At 38.2% G+C, this 19,550-nt stretch overlaps 1 protein-coding gene across 6 annotated transcripts in view; it reads left to right on the forward strand.

Annotated features, from left to right (window-relative positions):
* PLCB1 (phospholipase C beta 1) overlaps window positions 1-19,550 on the forward strand; it is a 753,511-nt gene that overhangs the window by 618,474 nt on the left and 115,487 nt on the right. The window lies entirely within an intron of this gene.

Below are 19,550 nucleotides of genomic sequence, written 5' to 3' on the forward strand. Positions count from 1 at the left end.
CCTTTTAAAACTACAGTAAAAGTCATTGTATTCCTAAACGGTATTTTGAGTTAAGGGGATAGCTCAGGAGTTCCTGATTCTCTAGAATCAAGAGCTCTTGAAAATATCTAACCAATAGGGATGCTTGGGCCAGGGGCTGCTGGCTAGAGCAAATTGAAGCTTGAAAATTAAAGAGGACTTTAACTTGCTAGAGGAAATAATACATCATGAAATCTATTGGATTCCTTTGCTAATAAGAAAACTGGACTATGCCATTGCAATGGGTGTATATTTCAGGGAGAAAAGAGGCTTTATAGTGATTATAAAAAAAAAAAAAACTTCTATTCTGATATATGGAAAACAGGGTTGTAGTGAGATTTATAATGTTTTTGTCTTCAAGCACTTGTTGACTTGTGAAGCAGTGCAGTTCAGAAACATGTTGAAGAATTAGTGAAAACAACAATTTTACTGAGAAAGAGGTGTAAGTTCTTTCTCATCCTTTATATCAATTGCCACATACAGTGATGGTCTAGCTCAATTATTTTCATTTTGAATGAAAAAATGAATTACCTGGAGATCCTATGAAAATACAGATTCTGCTTCAGGAGGTCTGGATGGCACCTGAGATTTGTATTTCTGACTCGCTCCCAGGGAATGTCCTGGATGCCACATCTCCAGGGACCACATTTGACTAGCAGGGATCTAGTATATTCCTTCCTCCTGGCTGGAGCACCTGCAAGGAAAAGCTTTAAGCTGCCTTCATGGTGTTTTATTATATTTTAATTTTTTTGCCTAATCAAGAGCCTGACCCTTTGATATCTTTTTATTTTGTACTATTGATTATTATACTAGAAAGAGAAGCAGAGAATGTCATTTGAGAGCTAAGCCACGCCCTTAGCTTTTAGCTATGAATTCTGTCCATGTCCTCCCAGCAGTGATGATCTCGTCCCTGTGGTGACCTTGTGATAAAACTCACATTGGAAGGTGGGGTGGAGGAGGGGCGAGTACTATCAATTTCCCCAGGAAGATGTCAGGGGGACCTTGAAGCTGTCTTCCTCATTGGGCTATCAATGTTTAGGCTACCTTTTAAGTCATCCATTATAAGCATCATCGGATTGTGTTTTGCTGCACTTGCTGTTCCTGTCCTGGTATTTTTGAGAGTTATTGTGAAACATTTAACAACCCAGGTAGAGTATTGAATTCTCTCAGAAGAGGTAAATGACAGTGGAGCTCAGACACATGACTTGGGTTTTGTCTTTCAAAAAAAATGCAATAGAGACGTAAAGGTTACATTTGTGTCCCTGTACTCCATAAGGCTTGTGATGGCTGGTTCACAACTTGTTTTCCATTCAGAATGTCAACTGACCTTCCTACTTAGCAAAAAATTATTTTCAAAAGAGATAGATATTCCCACAATACCTGGACATTATAAAAAATTCTTTAGTCACATAGTTAGTTTGACCCCTTTAGCTTCCCACATATAAAAAGACAACATAAAAATAAACCAATTTCACATTTTCCATGGAAAAATAGGTCTCATTGCTAAAATAGAAAAAAAATAATTACACTATTTTGTATTTGAAAAAGAACAAAATATTCTTCTTTTATAGCAGTGTACAGAAAGTATATTTCATACCATATTTAATATTTCCCCAAATGTTCCTTCCACACCTTAAACATCTCCATTGATAGACTAAAGCTGAAAACAAAATGAATGAATAAAAAGTAATTGTACATAAAGCCATCGCACATTTGCCAGAAAAGAATGAGTTTTTACTATAAAATTGATCCCAAGAATACTCATCATATAAATACTTGAAATTTCACATTTTTAAATTTGTGAATGCAAACCTTCAGGGATAAAAATATATTCCTTGTTATCAACTAAAGATTAATAGGTGAAGCTGAACAGCTTAGTCATACTTTTAACCCTGGTAACTTCTATTTTTTAATAAATACAAATTACTGTAGAGCAAGATTAAAAAAAACATACAGGGATGTTTGCTCATTGTGCATATGTATTAACCTTTAGGTAAAGAGCTATAAAATGACCAATTAAAAAAATAATGGTGGGCTTCCCTGGTGGCGCAGTGGTTGAGAGTCTGCCTGCTGATGCAGGGGACACGGGTTCGTGCCCTGGTCCGGGAGGATCCCACATGCCGTGGAGCGGCTGGGCCCGTGAGCCATGGCTGCTGAGCCTGCGCGTCCAGAGCCTGTGCTCTGCAGCGGGAGAGGCCACGACAGTGAGAGGCCCGCATACTGCAAAAAAAAAAAAAAAAAAAAGGTAATAAAAATAAATAAATAAATAAAATGACCAATTTCTAAAAATGCTATTGGTATAGCTTTGGAAAATCATAAATTTATGTCAAGTATTAAGTGCTTGCTTTATTCTAAGCTATAGCTATTTCAATAGGGAGTACAAATGCATGAAAACCACAGTTCCTACAATCAGTAAAACAAATAAAGAGCAATTCAAGGCCATAGAAGGACATTAACATTTTTTTCCTGACACTTAAATAATAAGAATAAGAAGAACTAACATTTACTGAGCACTTACTATGTTGACAAGCACCTTCTAAGCATATTACATGTGTCATCTTATTCTTGCCATTGTGCAGTTGAGGGAACTAAAGTTTTTAAAGGTTAATTACTTTACTAAAGTCATACAAGAAGTGCCAAACCTTGGAGACCCCATGTTTTGTATCCTTCAGTTTTCTCAGTAAATATCAGAAGCTATGATTTTGTGATCTAGTTGTCAGGGTTGTGAGATCACTTTCTCACATTTCGTGGGCAGGCAAGCAATAAGGGTCCACCGTCTGTGCCTCAGTACACTCATATGTAGAGTGGAGAAACTCCCAGCCTCTCTGTTGAAGGAGGCAGGTCTCTGAGTGGTGAGAAGGGGTAGACACCTGTCACATATAACAAAGCCTGTTTTGTTTGCTGGTGGGACACCCCGGCCTCCACAAGATCATGACCAAATCTTGCCAGGGATTTAGCCCCCAGACTGGTCACAGGAGCAAAGGAATTAACCATCATGGGCAGGATGTTCAAGTTTCTCAAAATCACTTGTTTTTAACAAACTTCTGGGAGAAGAACATCTCTCAGGACTAGATGTTAGAAAACTTCCAGCCCAGTGAAAACAGACCTTACCTCCAGGAAGCCTGTACTTGAGAGGTGGGCAGCTGTTTTCTGTGTTCACCGCATCCAGCGGGAAAGCACTGCCAAGCAGAAGGGGGACTCTGAGGCGTGGTGGTGCCTGCATGGGTGGGTTCAAAGGATTTGACACAACCTTCTTCCCTACCTGCTGAACATGCACTGCTCCCCTGTGTGACGCATCGGGATTGAGGTCAGACACCCTCACCTCCTCCCAACCTTGACTTGCCTTCTCCCCTCACATCTCCACTCACAGGCACCTAGCTTACGGGTACTGATGCTGAGCTCAACCAGAGACCCAGTGGGCTTGCTTCTCTTGAGATCCCCTTCCCTCCACATTTTCTCTCCACATTCTCCCCTCTTAAATCCTTCTCTTCCCCCAGCTCTAGAACAGCATCCTTGTTAACTAACACCTACTTCTCCCACTTGAAAAGTCCTGTCCTGGATTATGAGAAAGAAGTTTGGGTCCACACTAGTCTCTGTGCCATGGTCTACTTGTATTTGTTAAGGGATTATTTTTATGGCTTTTGTTTTTTTCATTCAAAGAATATTTACTCAGCCCTACTATTTACCCTGAGGTTACTAGGAAATCCAAAGGAACATTAGGAAAAGCAATATCTCCTTTTAGATTGTATCTACGTCTCAGTTAAAGCACAGAAAGGGGCTTCTCCGGAGCATGTGACAGATGACCCTGTTCTCCTTTTGCTCTGGAGTTAGAGTGAGGAGAACTGCTTTGGACTAAATCGTGAAAGATTTAAGCAAGAAACAAAAGTTTCCGAGAGAGGTAGAATATCTAAAGACCTAAAGGGATTCCCAAGGGTTATTCTATGTCTCTTTGAAGATCTTTAAATGTGGCAACAAAGAGGCTGCCTGCAAGCAGGGAGTTGTGTACCAACTGGGTGACCTTTTTATGATCTCCTTTAGTCCATGAAGAATATGGTTAATTAAACTCAGAAGTTTGCCACTAAAATAATAGGTATGAGATCCAGAGATTTCAAGGTGTTGGAGGACTCATTAAACAAGGTTGCATAAATATCATGCTGAAAGATTTAATGAGTCCATAGGGTCAGTTATAGAACAATGGAGCATAGATGACCTAGAAAAAATAAATTAGAATCGATATTGTGCTTCTGAGTTAACAACTATAGATTGCTATATGAACACCTGAGAGGGAAATTCTATAATTATATCTTAATTCTGCATGTTGGTTTTCTCATCCCAGGGAAAATGAAAATTGCTTAGTTTTCTTTTACTTGTCAGTAATAAAAATAAATTTTTATATATGTGTTCATTCCTGTGGTCTCTAGGAACCATGAATGCTTAAGTAGCTACAACTAGATAAATAGTGTTAATTTTTTCCTTTAAATCAACTAATATTTATTGAATGCTACTGCATAGCAGGCACTAGGCTGCATGCTGGGAAAACAAAAGGATGTAAAAAGATGCAACCTTACCAACCCCCCACCTCAAATTACAGTCTAGGGCAACACTGTCAATAGAACTTTCTGCAGTGATGGAAATGTTCCTTGTCTGAGAGTCCAATGCAGGAGCCACAGGTAGTTATTTAGTATTTGAAATGTGATTAGTGCAACTGAGGAATTGAATATTTAATTTCATTTAAATTTAAGTGTAACAGCGGTATGGCTAACATATGGGCAGCCCAGGAAGATAAGATGCTGAATCTACATTTCTAATGTAATGTACCTTTCTACAAAGGATTTGTGTTGGGACCAAACACTATGATCATTATTATAATAGAGCTCTTTACAGGGGAGGAAGGGCTGACTCTTCTTGGGGAAACCAAGGAAAGCTTCCCAGAGCTGGTAACCTTTGACCTACAGGAGGAAGTGGAAGTTTATCCAGCAGAGGAGCAGGTAGGAAGGAATTCCTCATGACATTGTGACAAAGCCTGAGGTGCAAGGATCACATTACTGCTGTGGAATTGCATGTAATTTCATAATTCACATGTTGTATTAGTTAGTCTGTGCTGCCATCACAAAATATCTCCAGCTGGGTGGCCTAAACAAGAGAAAATTATTTTCTCACAGTTGTGCAGTCTGAAGTCCAAGATCAAGGGGCCAGCAGGGTGGTTTCTGTGAGGCTTCTCGCTTCCTGGCAGGTGGTGCCTTCTTGCTGTGTCTTTACGTGGCCTTTGACCTGCAGTCATGCACAGAGAGGGAGAGAGAGAGACAGAAACTCTGGTGTATCTTCCTCTTGCTATAAGGACACCAGTTCTATCAGATTAGGGCCCTACCCTTATGACCTCATTTAACCTCCTTAAAGGTTCCATCTCCCAAAACAGTCACATACAATGAGGCTTCAACATATGAATTTTGAGGGGACACAATTCAGTTCATAAAACATGTTTCAATAAGCAAATATCTTCTTTTCTGTTTTTCTTTTTTTACCCCGAGAAAAGGAGATATATACCTCACACTCAGCTCACACACATATATAGAAAACGATCACCTACTGATCTAGCATCCAATGATTTTAATCCTTGTTTTTTATTTGTCTATTAATAGATAACATAGAGTTCTGGAAAATTAACAAGCAAAAACACATCTAAAGCAAAGTGTCCACCTCTCAGAACTCGAATGTAATTAAATATTCCTTAAGCAAACAGTAATAATTTTCCTTTATTCTATGAGGACAAACCATTGATGAGCTGGAGCTGGTCATACTAGCTCAGAGGAACTCATTTTTAAATTTTCCAGGAATTCTGTGAGCCAGTTGTTAAACACAGACACCATTGAAAAGTAAATTATATAGATTTACAATTAAACATATCATACTAAAAACAAAGGGATCTATAAGGGAAAAGAATCCACATAAAATGGAATCACTTTGCTGTACACTTGAAACTAACACAACATTGTAAATCAACTATACTTCCATTTAAAAAAAAGAAAAAGAAAATAAAACAAAAAATAAAAACAAAGGTAACAAATATCCCAAACTCACCACTGCTAATTAATTAAGACATTTCACTATTGCCTGTGCCCTGGAGGTAAGTTACATCTGTGGTGCCTGTAGGGTCACTGCAATGGATTCCTACCACACACCTCTTCCTAACTCTTTGTTCAGGGTCCTCACATTGGTATCTTGAAATTGGCTACAGTGAGTATATTTACACCATGGAAATCAACAAATGCCACAAACCAGGCTCTTTTTTCCCTAGGAGAACAGCCTATTCAACATTCACCAGTACGCCACTGGCACAAACCTTACTGTTTTATGGCATAGGTTTTTCCCAGAATTGTGCAGAGTTCCTTTTGCAAACATTATTACCCGTCCTTTGTATACAAAACTTTCTACTGAAACATAATTTATTACCTTTTTTAAACCTTTTTTTTGCTGTATGCGGGCCTCTCCCTGTTGTGGCCTCTCCCGTTGCAGAGCACAGGCTCCGGACGCGCAGGCTCAGCGGCCATGGCTCACGGGCCCAGCCGCTTCGCGGCATGTGGGATCTTCCCGGACCGGGGCACGAACCCACGTCCCCTGCATCGGAAGGCGGACTCTCAACCACTGTGCCACCAGGGAAGCCCCTAAACCGTTTTTTTTCTAGGTTTCTTCCACCAGAAAGATTCAGTGCTGCCTTGCTGACCTATGAACTCTCAAGCCCAGCATATATAAAATATTTCGGGGGTGGGCAACAGAAAAGTCTCCTCAAACCTAAGCCTAGCATTGACATAATTTTTCTCACCCATTCAGCAATGTCTTCCAAACGAAAATTGCCTCAGCTGTAACATAATATCCCTCCCACTGCTAATACTACCCCACAGCGAATACTAAGCTAACACTTGACTTGTTCGTTATAAAGAGGCCATTTTTTTCTTGCGGTACGCGGGCCTCTCCCTGTTGTGACTGTTGTGGCCTCTCCTGTTGCGGAGCACAGGCTCCGGACGCGCAGGCTCGGTGGCCATGGCTCACGGGCCCAGCCGCTCCGCGGCATGTGGGATCTTCCTGGACCGGGGCACGAACCCCTGTTCCCAGCATCGGCAGGCGGACTCTCAACCACTGTGCCACCAGGGAAGCCCATAAAGAGGCCATTTTTTTTCTCTGCTAAGTTTTAAGTAACAATAAATGAAATAGAATAGAAAATTGCTGGGGTAAATAACAGTTTTCAGATGAAGTTTTATTTTCTGTAGGAAACATTTCTCTCCAAGGTTGCTTTTATTCCAAGTAAAAAGTGGCACAGCCTTTGAAAATGAAATGCCAATTCTCATTCAATCTTTTATTAAAACTGCAATCAAGCCACACCTATGTTCTCTAAACTCTGCAGCCCAGGAAGTGAAAGTGACTTGTCTGAGGTCACAGAGGGACAGCACTCAGTGCCTGCCCACATCTTTCACTCCAGACTGACACCCGGTACCTCTTGCTTTCTGACTACAACCATGTTCACTTATGATTTCTTTTATCATCATCATATTGTATGAGGCTGTTATGAGGGTGATGAGAGAAGAAGATGTTCAAGCAGAAAAGATTAAGTGACTTGAAGTTTTCACCCATTTTCCAGGTGTAACTTACATGCACAAAAAATTGAGAATCATGAACCTAGGTTGAATTGAAGCATAGGATGGATAAAATCCTTGGCATAGAGAGGGAAAAAAGAAAGGATCCCAGGACTTAGTTCCAGATAACTCTTCATTTTAAGAAGTCTGGTAGGGAAAAAAAAGCCTGAAAGGGACAGAAAAGGTACAACCTGTGAGTTGGGAGGGAAACCAAGAAGAATAAAAGGCATTCCTATGAAGGCAATGATACATAGTGCCTACACGACTCAGTAGACGCTACTTTAGTGACCACGTGTCCTTTGACTTTAATGACCAGGAGGTTATTGGTGCCCTGGGTGTGAGTGAGGGGTCACGGGAAATGTGGGAGTGGAGCAAAACAAGAGTGGAATGAACAGGAGGCAAGGAATAGGAGATAGCTTACCTACCACTCTTCTCGAAGCCTAGACTTGAAGAGAAGCAGAAATCTGAAATAGTAATGAGGGATGTCAGGAATTGGGGGAAAACCCATTTGAAGAGCGATGAATGAGTACTTCTAACCTATGGTCCAGTCTAGTTTATCATGAGATTACTAAATAACATGATTGCCAGGGAAGAATGGGGAAAAAGAGATTTCACCCATTTACTGGTTGGCGGGGTTGTGTTTTCCTCTGGTGAATCAGTATTCAGCAGAAGGACAATATCTTAATGAGTGTGGAACATCAATTATCCAGAACTATCAAGAACAATAAAGAGCTTCCCTACACACTGTTTAAAGGTTAGGTTGTTTTCTCTTGCCATTTAGTACATTGATTGTGGTCTTCAGAGCTGGTCCAGAAGGGCACAGAGCCTGCATGGCTGCCACACGAAAGCATCTATAGATCAAGAGACTTTCGCATTTACCATCCTGTAATTAGAATTCACTCCGCCTTGTGTAGCAGTGAAATTATTTTGCACATGATAAGCTGATATATTTTCTTTTCCTTTTAAGCTTCCTCCTTCCCTCTCTGCCATCCACCCCACCCCACTCCACCCTGGTGGAGTCATGGCTCCAGGAGAGGCAAGGCTGGGACTCCCTTAAGGAGAAGACCCTCATTAGCAGGGCAGAAATCTTGCAAAAGTGAGATTTCAGGAGAGGAAAGGATTTCTCCAAATTTCTTTAGTTTCTTTTAACTCCAGGCCTGAAGGGCTAAGCCTTAGTAAACACCCACCCTAGCACTCAGGATGTGACAAGAGGAAGAGGAGAGCCTGCCTTTTCCAACCCTAGGAATTGTGGGGAAAAGAAGGGAGAGAGGATAGAGCAGGAGGTAAGATTTGTATGTACCTCTCTGACTTCTACTCTCTGGGCCAAAATCTGGAAGATTCTGGACAGGGCTCACGGCTCCCATATCATGTGTGCCTTAGAAGGGACAGGAGCATTCCTGAGTGCCCCAGTGATGGGAGACAGTGGTGGTGAGGGGGCCGGTGGAAGCCTAAGAACAAGACAGACGTCCCGCCAGGTTCATTGGCCCAGACCATGGACTCAAGCAGTGGCTACCAATCAATCACCCCAAATGGCCAGTAGGCATTTGTCCATGGAGAATTTTAGAACAGCCCCTTCACAGCAGAGACCTGCGAGGATGTAAGGGAAGCCTGCCACCCTCTCTTCTCCCACTTTGAAGACACAGAGTTCTATAGAGACTTAGCCACCATCTTGGGAAGCTAAAAATGGGAAGGACATCTTTGAAAGATTGCACTTTACCCAAAGAGACTGATTTATGCAAGAAACTTTTAAGACCAACCCTATAGGGAGTTGGAATTTTTAAGCAACTCTAAGGAAATTGTCTATTTCCTTTAATAGTTAGAAAGGCTAGGACAGCTCCCCTCACTGTCATTGGAAAGGCTAGGACAGTTCCCCTCGCTGTCATTGGAAAAGCAGCTCCTACACCTCCAGGGAGAGTGGTTTGGGGAAGTGTTTCCACTGTGACTTAAATGACAACCATTTCACGGGCAGGCAGCTCAGGGACTGCGGTGGGCAGTGCCAGCCACTCAGAGTCAATTGAAAGGGAATGGGTCGCCTGGGAGTTTTCTAACCTGATTGCAGGTTTCCTGGACACCGTGTCCTTTCCTGACCCAACACCTGCTGTGACACAGATGTTTGTAATGAGGTGAATAACAAACAGTTTTGTGGAGATTGGGTCACAGGGGAAGAAGAGGCACCCTTGCCCTGGTGGCGCCCACGTTTCCTTGTTCTCTCCTATCATTTTCTCTACCAAATTGAACTTTGATCAAATACTTCAGCAAGACTTTTAGTCAAAACCTTTAAATACACATTTTTAGAAGAAGATTTTTTGCTGTTTCAGGGCTGAAAATTATGCTCAGTTCTGCTGAGCTATAACCAGAAATTTGTTTTTTAATGTCCATTTCACATGTAAGAGCTCAGAATATCCTTCTGTTAAGAGCAGCTCTAAAATAAAATATTCCTAATAGACAGATTAATTAGACTGGCTCTTGACAGCCACTGCTCTGGTGTTATTTCAATGGGTTTATCCCACAGGTGTATCCATGGGTGAATGTGTGTCCCTGTGAGAGCACAGAGCCAGCAAAGCTTTCCGTGTGACCTGCCAGTCTCCTCTCCATGCTGACATGACCCCTAGAACTGAGGCTCAGCTGGGGCTTTCAGAAATAATCACTTCCTTTTCTTTAAACCTTGTGCCTAAATATATTGTTCAGTGTGTTGGCAGAGTTTATCATGATCATTTACATAACTACAATTCCTGCATATTTAAATCCTACTGGCAAACTAAAATGTGAAAAAGCTATTATGTGAGATTTTACAAGAGCCCAAGATGAAGCATAAAGACACCTAGGATGGTCCTCAACTGCACTGCACTGCTGTCATTGTGTTACCAGGATTCTGGCCTTCAGGAACATTCTATCTAAGGATTAAAGCTAATTTAGTTGGAAAACCTAGAGATTGCATATTGAGAACTGTTTTATCAAGTTGATTTCTAATCTTGAAATTATAGTACTCACTTATCAAGGAGTAAAATAGAATATAGGTTTTGTTTTTAATTTTTTTTATCTCTTGAAACTGGAGGCAGTGAGTTTGAAAGTAGCTCTCCAATCCTTCATCTGTCCATTTGTCCATCCATGATACATACTTGCATATATATGTAAACATATTTTATATATATTTTAAAATATATATTTTATCTATATTGCACATATTTATATATATGTAAACATATTTAAAAGGCAGACTTACTCATTGTTTTGGTACATATCTCTAAACTAAACAAGCCTGTGTTGGTACTTAATAGTTTATTGTCAGTGAAATTGTATTACAATGCAATACAATAAGGGTATGAATGCCCCTAAATAGCCTCTTGCCCACTTTGAGCTTTGCACCATGTGCATTACCTATCTCTTAAATTTGTTAATCCATTGAATTTTTTTTTCAAAACACATGTAAATGTTATTACACACATCCTCTACTATGACACCAACAAACAGATTCTCAAATGAGCACACCTCCCTGTGGCTTGCTTCCCAGCTATCACACTGGCTATCCAGGTATAATGTCCATTATTTTAAAAATCCAGTCCCCTTTAATTTCAGATCACGTGCTTCCCTTCTCTGTTGTGCAGATGTCAGATAAATGTGATTTCTGCTGTATTGCATTGTTTGTTCCAGTCTTCTTTCCTCTGTGTTCCTTTCTTTATTCGTTTTCAGCTGCTATTAATTTATACACAGTTAAAGGGGGAGGGAAGCATATTAATTGAAAACTTGATTACATAACCTTGAGGATTTGCTTGCATGTCCAGGAATGGCATTTCCCCTGATTGATTTATCTGCCCTGACTTAATAGAGGATTTTTCCACTGGTCTGACAACATCATGTGTTCAGACTCTGGTGTCATGCTTTGTTATTCTCATTATTCACACAAAAATGTGTTGATGGGCTGTGGACAAATTAAATTTATAATCATCCAAAGGTAGGATAACAGAGCTATTGCTAACCCTGGTGATCCTAAGGTACAAAATTTTAGAAAATTACATAAACAATAAAAATTGCAAGGGGTTTTGAAAGAAACTGACCTACACCTTCACTTAGCAGATGCAAAAAGAGGCCCAGAGAGGTCCACATGCAGGTGGACAACTGAAAACTTATGTAAGAAAAAAGAATTTTATTAGACACTGGATGAAATTTGAATATTAAAAGTCAAAAGTTTTCTTCTATAGCAGCAGTAATCTCTCCTATATATATAATATATATACATATAATAATTATGTAAAAATTAAAACCACAGAAACCATAAAATATAGAACATATATTTAAAAAAAAATTATGTGAACTATGTATAGATATTCTTAAGGAGTCTTGTGGATTTCTTTGGGACAAATTCCTAGAAGTGATATTTAAGTGATTTCTCATAAAATGATAGTGAAAAAAAAAAAAGACTCCAAGAATACAAAAGAGGAGATAACTGTGTTTAGAAGATCAATATAAAATTGGAAGATAGAAGGCAAATGGAAGGGAGGTAACTGATTTTGCAGAAGAAGGAAGGAGAAAGCTAAGTGCCCGGAGCACAGGATCCCAACAGAGAGAGGCACCAGAAAGAAAACTGAAGGAAGCAAATTATCAAAGAAATATGATAAGAAACATTTTTCACAACTGAAGGACATTAGTTACCAGATCGAAAACCTCAGCACCAAGAAAGGAAGAATCCACAGTAAGTCCCAAAGCTGGGAAGTTTTGGAACATCAGAAACAGAGGGAAACTTCTAAATGTTTCCATAAAGAAAACTACAGGTCACAAGTTGAAAGTCAGAATGGAGTCAAGCTTCTCTACAGAAACTTTGGAAAATTGAAGGGAGTGAAGCAATGTCTCTATTAAATGATTTAATGCAGAATTGTATATCTGGACTCTTAAGCAAGAGAGTAGAACTGAAAAACATGTGCAGACATGCAAAATAGAATACCACCTATATATTTTTCTAAAATGCAGAACAAACTCTATTTTTCTCTCTGTGTATATGCATAGATATGAATATGAAGAATAGAGAAGTTCTGGACATTTACACACCAAACTTTTAAACCGTGGGTAAACTTGATGAAGGGGCTGGGATTGGAAAGGTGGTCAAGGGGTACTATACAGCTTTCTATATTGTGTGTTTGCATGTGTTTCTTGAAATAATGTATCTCTATATTATCTGGGTGATCAAAAATATTCTGAATTTTAATGTAAAAGTCTCCATTACTGCTAAAAGTTAGTTCTAAATAGGAGATTGTTTGAAATTTTAAGCTTTTCTCTAACTGTTCATCTGGATCCACTTCTTTCAAGTGCCCTCTTTCTTTCTATTTCTAGCTTTAAAAAAGCCAATTTAGTCTAAAAGGAGCCATTATGGTTCCTGGATATCATTGCATCTCTGCTAATGAGCCCTTCAAACTTGATTGGTTTTTAGTAGAATTACTGTGATTCTGAAGTCACCTATTTTCCTCAGCCATATAAAAACCTACATCCGTTGCTGATAGGATCTAAGATGTGAAAACATCAAAAAGCAAGCTGGAGAGACCTGAGTTTCCAATAAAAACAAATAAAGACTCTGTATAACTTTTAAAACATGTTTAAATGAGTCAAGCCATGGAAAAGAAATTAAGGAATGCTCAAAGGACAATTTCCAAGTGAAAGCAGGAACCCAGAGGGCAGTAAAGCTGTCTTTCAGCTTAAAAGTATCTGTCAAATTGACATTGAGCTTAGATTTTTCATGATGTGTGGATAGTGGGAAAACAGAAAGTGAAGTAAAGTGAGGAATCTATTAAGAGACCCACTACATAAACCTGGAACCACAAAGGGCCACACAACCTCAGAGCAGTCATGAATAAAAAAATAAACCCATCATCTCAAAGAACTGCAAGAAAATTGTTGATCTCAAAACTAGATGTTGAAGACAGGTAGAAAAAATTCTTCCTGAAAATTCATGGTTACAAGCTCTCCCTCATGTGGGCTTGAAGCCTGAATTCAATTCACACCACCTGACAAACTCAGAAGTTAGTGTAAATCTGTCTCATCCTGGAAATCCTCTGATCTCCTGGCATAATTAGTTTGTCTGTAAAGGAGTCTATCTTCAAATCATGCTTAAGCTATTACTACATTTAAAGTTCCGAGAAATGTCAGCTTATCAAAGCAATTACAATGAATATAAAGAAAGTCCATAAGTGAGAACCAGCAGAAACAAAATATAGTGTAAAAAGCCCTGTAAAAACTTAATATTCTGGAATTATGAGAAAAAGAATGTTAAACAAGTATTGATATTTTTAAGACTGACAATAAGAGTAAAGATTAATTGACTTAAAAATGATGTATATTTGAAAACAAACTGATTTCCTATAAATGAATATATGTTTAAAATTCAATGCATTATTCCAACAAAAGAGAGAGAAGTAGTAAATTTTTTAAAAAGGTCTATAATATAATCCAGAATATAGCAGAGTGTCAAAGAGATGGAAAATATGATAGAGAGATTAAAAGGCATGAAGGATAGAGTGAGAAGAGGTGAGCAAAAATTCGGGCAGTAAAATATTTGAAATATTTGAAGAGGTTATGTTTCAGAATTGATGAAAGACACAAACTCATAGATTCAGGAATCCTAAGCAAGACACATTTTAAACAATTCTATATCTAAATACATCATATCAAAATTTCCGAAGACCAAGGAAAAAGCAAATATCTTAAAAGCAACTAAAGAGAAATTACTTTTAGAGAAATGACAATTAGATAGATAATTGGTTTCTCAGCAGTTAACAGTGGAAGCAAGAAGATAGTGGGATAATATCAACAATGTGCTGAAAGAAAATTTTTGCCAATCTAGAGTTTTATACCCAGAGAAAGTATCACTTTAGAGTGAAAGCAATAAATGCATTTTCAGCCCTGCCCAGGATGACTGGATATGGTGGGGGGAGAGTATGGCAGAAAGGGCTGAGAGTTTGCCACAAGTAGACATTCACTAAAAGAAATAATAAATCTATATGCTAGTCAGAGGAATTAAATAAATACAACATACATCAAAATGTTCCATTTACAAATAACAGAAATTGTCAGCTCAGCTTGTTGGATTTTTTTTTATTAAAAAAATGTTTTTTTATTTAGTTCCTTTGCTTAATAAGAACATGTCTGAAGAATAAGGGTGAGGAAAGAAAAGAAAAAAATATATCAGGCAAATACTAACTGAAAGAAACCTGCTTTAGCTATGTTCACATTCAATAAAATGGATTTTAAAGCAAAAGCAAAGAGGACTGCTATGTAATGATAAAATGTTCAATTCTCAAACAGAATATAAACTTAATGTGCATGTGATAATGTACTCTTACAATGGTTAAAGCAAAAAATATTGACAGTATTGAATCTACCTCTCCTAGAAAATATTTATATTTCTCTCAGTAATCAATATTTCAAGCAGACCCCCCAAAATATCATCAAAGTATACAAGATTTGGGTAAGACAACACAATTAGAAACTTCACTAATGTTTGTGCATACATATGTATATGTGTGTGTACAACAAAATGAAAGCAAATACAAGGAAAACCTCATAATTAAAATATTCCTATTAGACAAAGATGCCCCCTGTTATTCCCTTCTATCCAAGAAAAAGAAAAGAACGGTATGACATTTAAATAGTAAGTGAAGAAAAATATAATTTGCAAATGCTATGAATCTCTATTAGAAAGGATTTCCAGAAAACGTATTTTAATTAATGAGTTTAGCAAATTTATTGACTAAAAAATCAATATACAGAAATCAGTTGCATTTCTATAAATAAGTAGTAGGCAGCTAGCATAACTTTAAAATTCACAATATTAGAGCAGATATACTATACCCACTAATAACTTTAGCAACATGTATTGAAGGTTATGGGAAAATATATAACATTTTATTGAAAAACATCAAAGACCTGTTATAATATGCTAAGGAATTAGAAGAGTAGATAGCATAAAAATGAGTTCTTCCAAATTGATCTATAGATTAAATGCAATGCCTTAAAAATCCCCCCAATATTTGTAGAATTTGACAAGGTGATTCCAAAATTTACATGGAGGATAAAAGGCCCAGAAATTGCTGAGACACTCCTGAAGCAGAACAGAGTGTAAAGACTTAACACACATAAAGAATCATTATGAAGATAAACAAGGTCCTACTGTATAGCACAGGGAACTATATTCAATACCCTGTGATAAACCATGATGGAAAAGAATATGATAAAGAATACACACAACACACATATCTGAATCCCTTTGCCGTATAGCAGAAATTAACACAACATTGTAAATCAACTATACTTCAATAAAATATTTTTTGAAAGAACCATTATGAAAATATAGTAATTAAGATATTGGTGGAATATTGGCAAATTGAACATTGGCACAAATAGATGGTCCATAAGCAAATGCACAGAGATGTGAAAACTCCACTTATGATAAAGTTGGCACTGGAAATCAGTGGAGAAAGTCAGGCTTTTTGAGAAATGCTGTCAGGACTATTGGTTATTGATATGGAAAAGAAACAAAATTGGATCCTTACCTTGCACCATACACAAAAGTCAAGTCCTGCTCTTGATTGCTCTTCCTGCTGTCAACCACCATCCCTCCAGATTTCCCTGTGGCTGGTTCCTTTTTCTTCAGTCCTCAGTTCAAATATCAACTTCATATAAGGACCTTCCCAGACTACAGAATAGACTAACCTCCTTTCTCTGTTTTCTTTTATTTGTGGCACCATTCACTCTGAGAATATCCTATTCATGTGGTTACTTGTTTATTGCCTGTCCCACTTCCACACAAGGGCCACATCCCTTTTATTATTGCCCTAAGTACTTGACATATAGTCAATTAAAAATAATGGAATGAATTAATATTTTTTGCCTAAATATTTGGGGGGAAAAACTAGCATTTATTTATTTTTTCTTTTTTATTAATTTTTATTGGATTATAGTTGATTTATAATATTGTATTAGTTTCTGCTGTACAGCAAAGTGAATAAGTTATATATATACATATATCCACTCTTTTTTAGATTCTTTTCCCTTTATAGGTCATTACAGAGTATTGAATAGAGTTCCCGGTGCTATACAGTAGGTTCTTATTGGTTATCTATTTTATATATAGTAGTGTGTATATGTCAACCCAATCTCCCATTTATCCCCCTTTCGCCCTTGGTAACCATAAGTTTGTTTTCTACATCTGTGACTCTATTTCTGTTTTGTAAATAAGTTCATGAGTACCATTTTTTTTAGATTCCACATACAAGTGATATCATATGATATTATCTTTCTCTGTATAATTTTTTTTTAATTTGGAAAACAATACATTTCAAAGAGCCATTTACTTCATTTATTCATTCAGCAAGTATTTATAGAGTGTCTACTATGTGTTAGGGCCTGTGCTAGATGCCAGCATGCAGAGTGAACAGTTAGGTAGCCAGTAACCTCATACTGGGAATGGACGGGCCTCCAGCTGTTAGGTGCAGGGGCTTATGAAGGTTAAAGTAAAATCAAGAATGGAGTAATTTGGAGGCCAAGATACTGAAGAGCTAAGGGGAAGATTATGGGTATTTCTCTTCACTAGTTCTATAGTGACACCTAAGGACAGCATGAAGATTAAAGGATGAAAATATCAGAGGTAAGGAAAGCTTTAGGACACAAAGGCCATCATTGCATCAATGCCAGTTTCCAGCAGAAAGCAAAAATAAGTGGCAACAAAGCACGAGTCGCTGGATCAGTTTCTGAAACAATGGTCCTACATCTCCCTAAACACTTCCTCATAATTGTCATTGAAACCCCCAGCTGGGAAAACCCTTCTGAATCCCAAGACTCATTAATGAAATAATGCTTCTACTTTTGGTCTGTAAGAAAGACCAAATGAAAGAAAAATGAGAAGTGAACTGGGGAGAACAGAGATGTCTCTATAATATTCCCTGATACAATGTTATATAAGCTTCCTAATCAATTAATATACACTTTACCCAGTTTTATATCATACTGAAATATTAATATTTGATTTGACATGTTTGTGGCCAGTTTTGAACAAGGCCATTTTGAACCAGTTATGTCTTGATGTGGGGCACATGCCCCAGTTGTATCTTTGTTTTTATGGGACTCTCTGATTCATTCATATTCTTTTGATTTATACCATTTCTAATAGAGAACATGTTCAAAGCAAGAAGGCTTTCTATATAAGGGGTGAACTTATCCTCTACAATCTCTCTAAGATAGTTCAGAAAACCCTTGAGGAATTTGCACATTCTAACTACCATGGGACACTTCTGACCATGTTGTAAGGTTATCACAATTGTCTGCTAGTGACCTTTTGCTCCTTAGGTGCCTAAATGGGCAATCCTGGTTCTCAATGGCTTTTGTTACCACCGCACTAGGTTGGCAATGACACCTACCAACACGTCGCATCACCCATCCTTGGGGAATCAGTTTTGCATCTTACCTCCTTGCTTGTTAAAAACCGATGCGTTCAAGGGGCGTATATACACTACCAAATGTAAAATAGGTAGCTGGTGGGAAGCAGCCACATAGCACGGGGAGATCAGCTCCGTGCTTTGTGACCACCTAGAGTGGTGGGGTAGGGAGGGTGGGAGGGAGACGCAAGAGGGAGGAGATATGGGAATATATGTATATGTATAGCTGATTCACTTTGTTATAAAGCAGAAACAAACACACCATTGTAAAACAATTATACTCCAATAAAGATGTTAAAAAAAACCCAAAAAACTGATTCATTCAGCATTCAGACTGTTCATGCTGAGTATAAGATAACCAATAAATCAATCTGTATTTTTTAACTCAAAACCTCAATTCTTTCATTTAATATTAAACCACAGATTGTTGGACCTCTAAGTAGGTCACACATTGTGTTAAGTGATCCAGCTCCGTCCTCTGCCATCTGGCTACATGAATCATTGTCAGATGGATGCAAATATATCTCTGAGAGAGGACCTTGGGAAACATTGCTGATATACCAAGCACAGACCCCAGGACATTTACCTACTCCCAGAAGAATGATTTCAAGGTAAATCCAAAGACATCACAGCACAGGTTTAAATACTGGCCGCATGATTTCACTGTCTATTATTTTCATTTGATGCTAAGAGTCTGAATAAGCTCTATCTCTGTTTCATTTACCTTAATTTTATTGCATGCCCAGAAGTTCAAGGGAATTCAAGGACAGCAGGGAGTGAATAAGGAAGAGTGTGTGACAGAAACTACAAGTAGCCTCAAGGGCAAAAATAATAATAATAGTTAATACTGAGACAATGAAGCTTGTATATCAAACTGGCTACTGGATTGTCACATAACCACCAGAACTGGTTCCCAACTTGGACTTCAGAGCTTTACTGGTACAGTTAGGATTGGGATTCATAAGTATAATTACAGATGTTTCCAATTAGATGGAACACAGATGACAGTAGTGTGTACAGAATTGAAAGATAAAAATCAATAGAGAATAAGTGAGGAAAATTAGATCAAGGGAAAATAAGAATAGAAAAGTAACTAAGAGGCAGGAAGGAATGAGTTAGTAAACCACACACAACACACACCCCACAATAGCCTGTATATTAGTTGGTGTTGGGCCATAGAGTCCATAGGTCAAAACTAGCTGTAGAGGAGCAAAATCCTTGGAGTAGTTTGGGCTTGCAAAGAAGGTTGGCATTATACACCTTCCCATACCCAGAGGCCTCCATGTACTTATACTATCCCCAGATCCTCATTGTTGTACTCATTCATCCATTCAAATAGTTCTTAATGTATGAATGTGCCAGAACCATGCCAGCTTCTCGAGAAACCATGGCTTGTAAAGTAGACATGGTCCCTGATCTACTGAAGCTTACAGAGAAGTGACAGGGGTGACAAAAATAATCACATAAATGAATGTGTAGCTAAAAA

This window comes from Lagenorhynchus albirostris, chromosome 15 (assembly GCF_949774975.1).
Source record: "Lagenorhynchus albirostris chromosome 15, mLagAlb1.1, whole genome shotgun sequence".
Lineage (NCBI taxonomy): Eukaryota > Metazoa > Chordata > Mammalia > Artiodactyla > Delphinidae > Lagenorhynchus > Lagenorhynchus albirostris.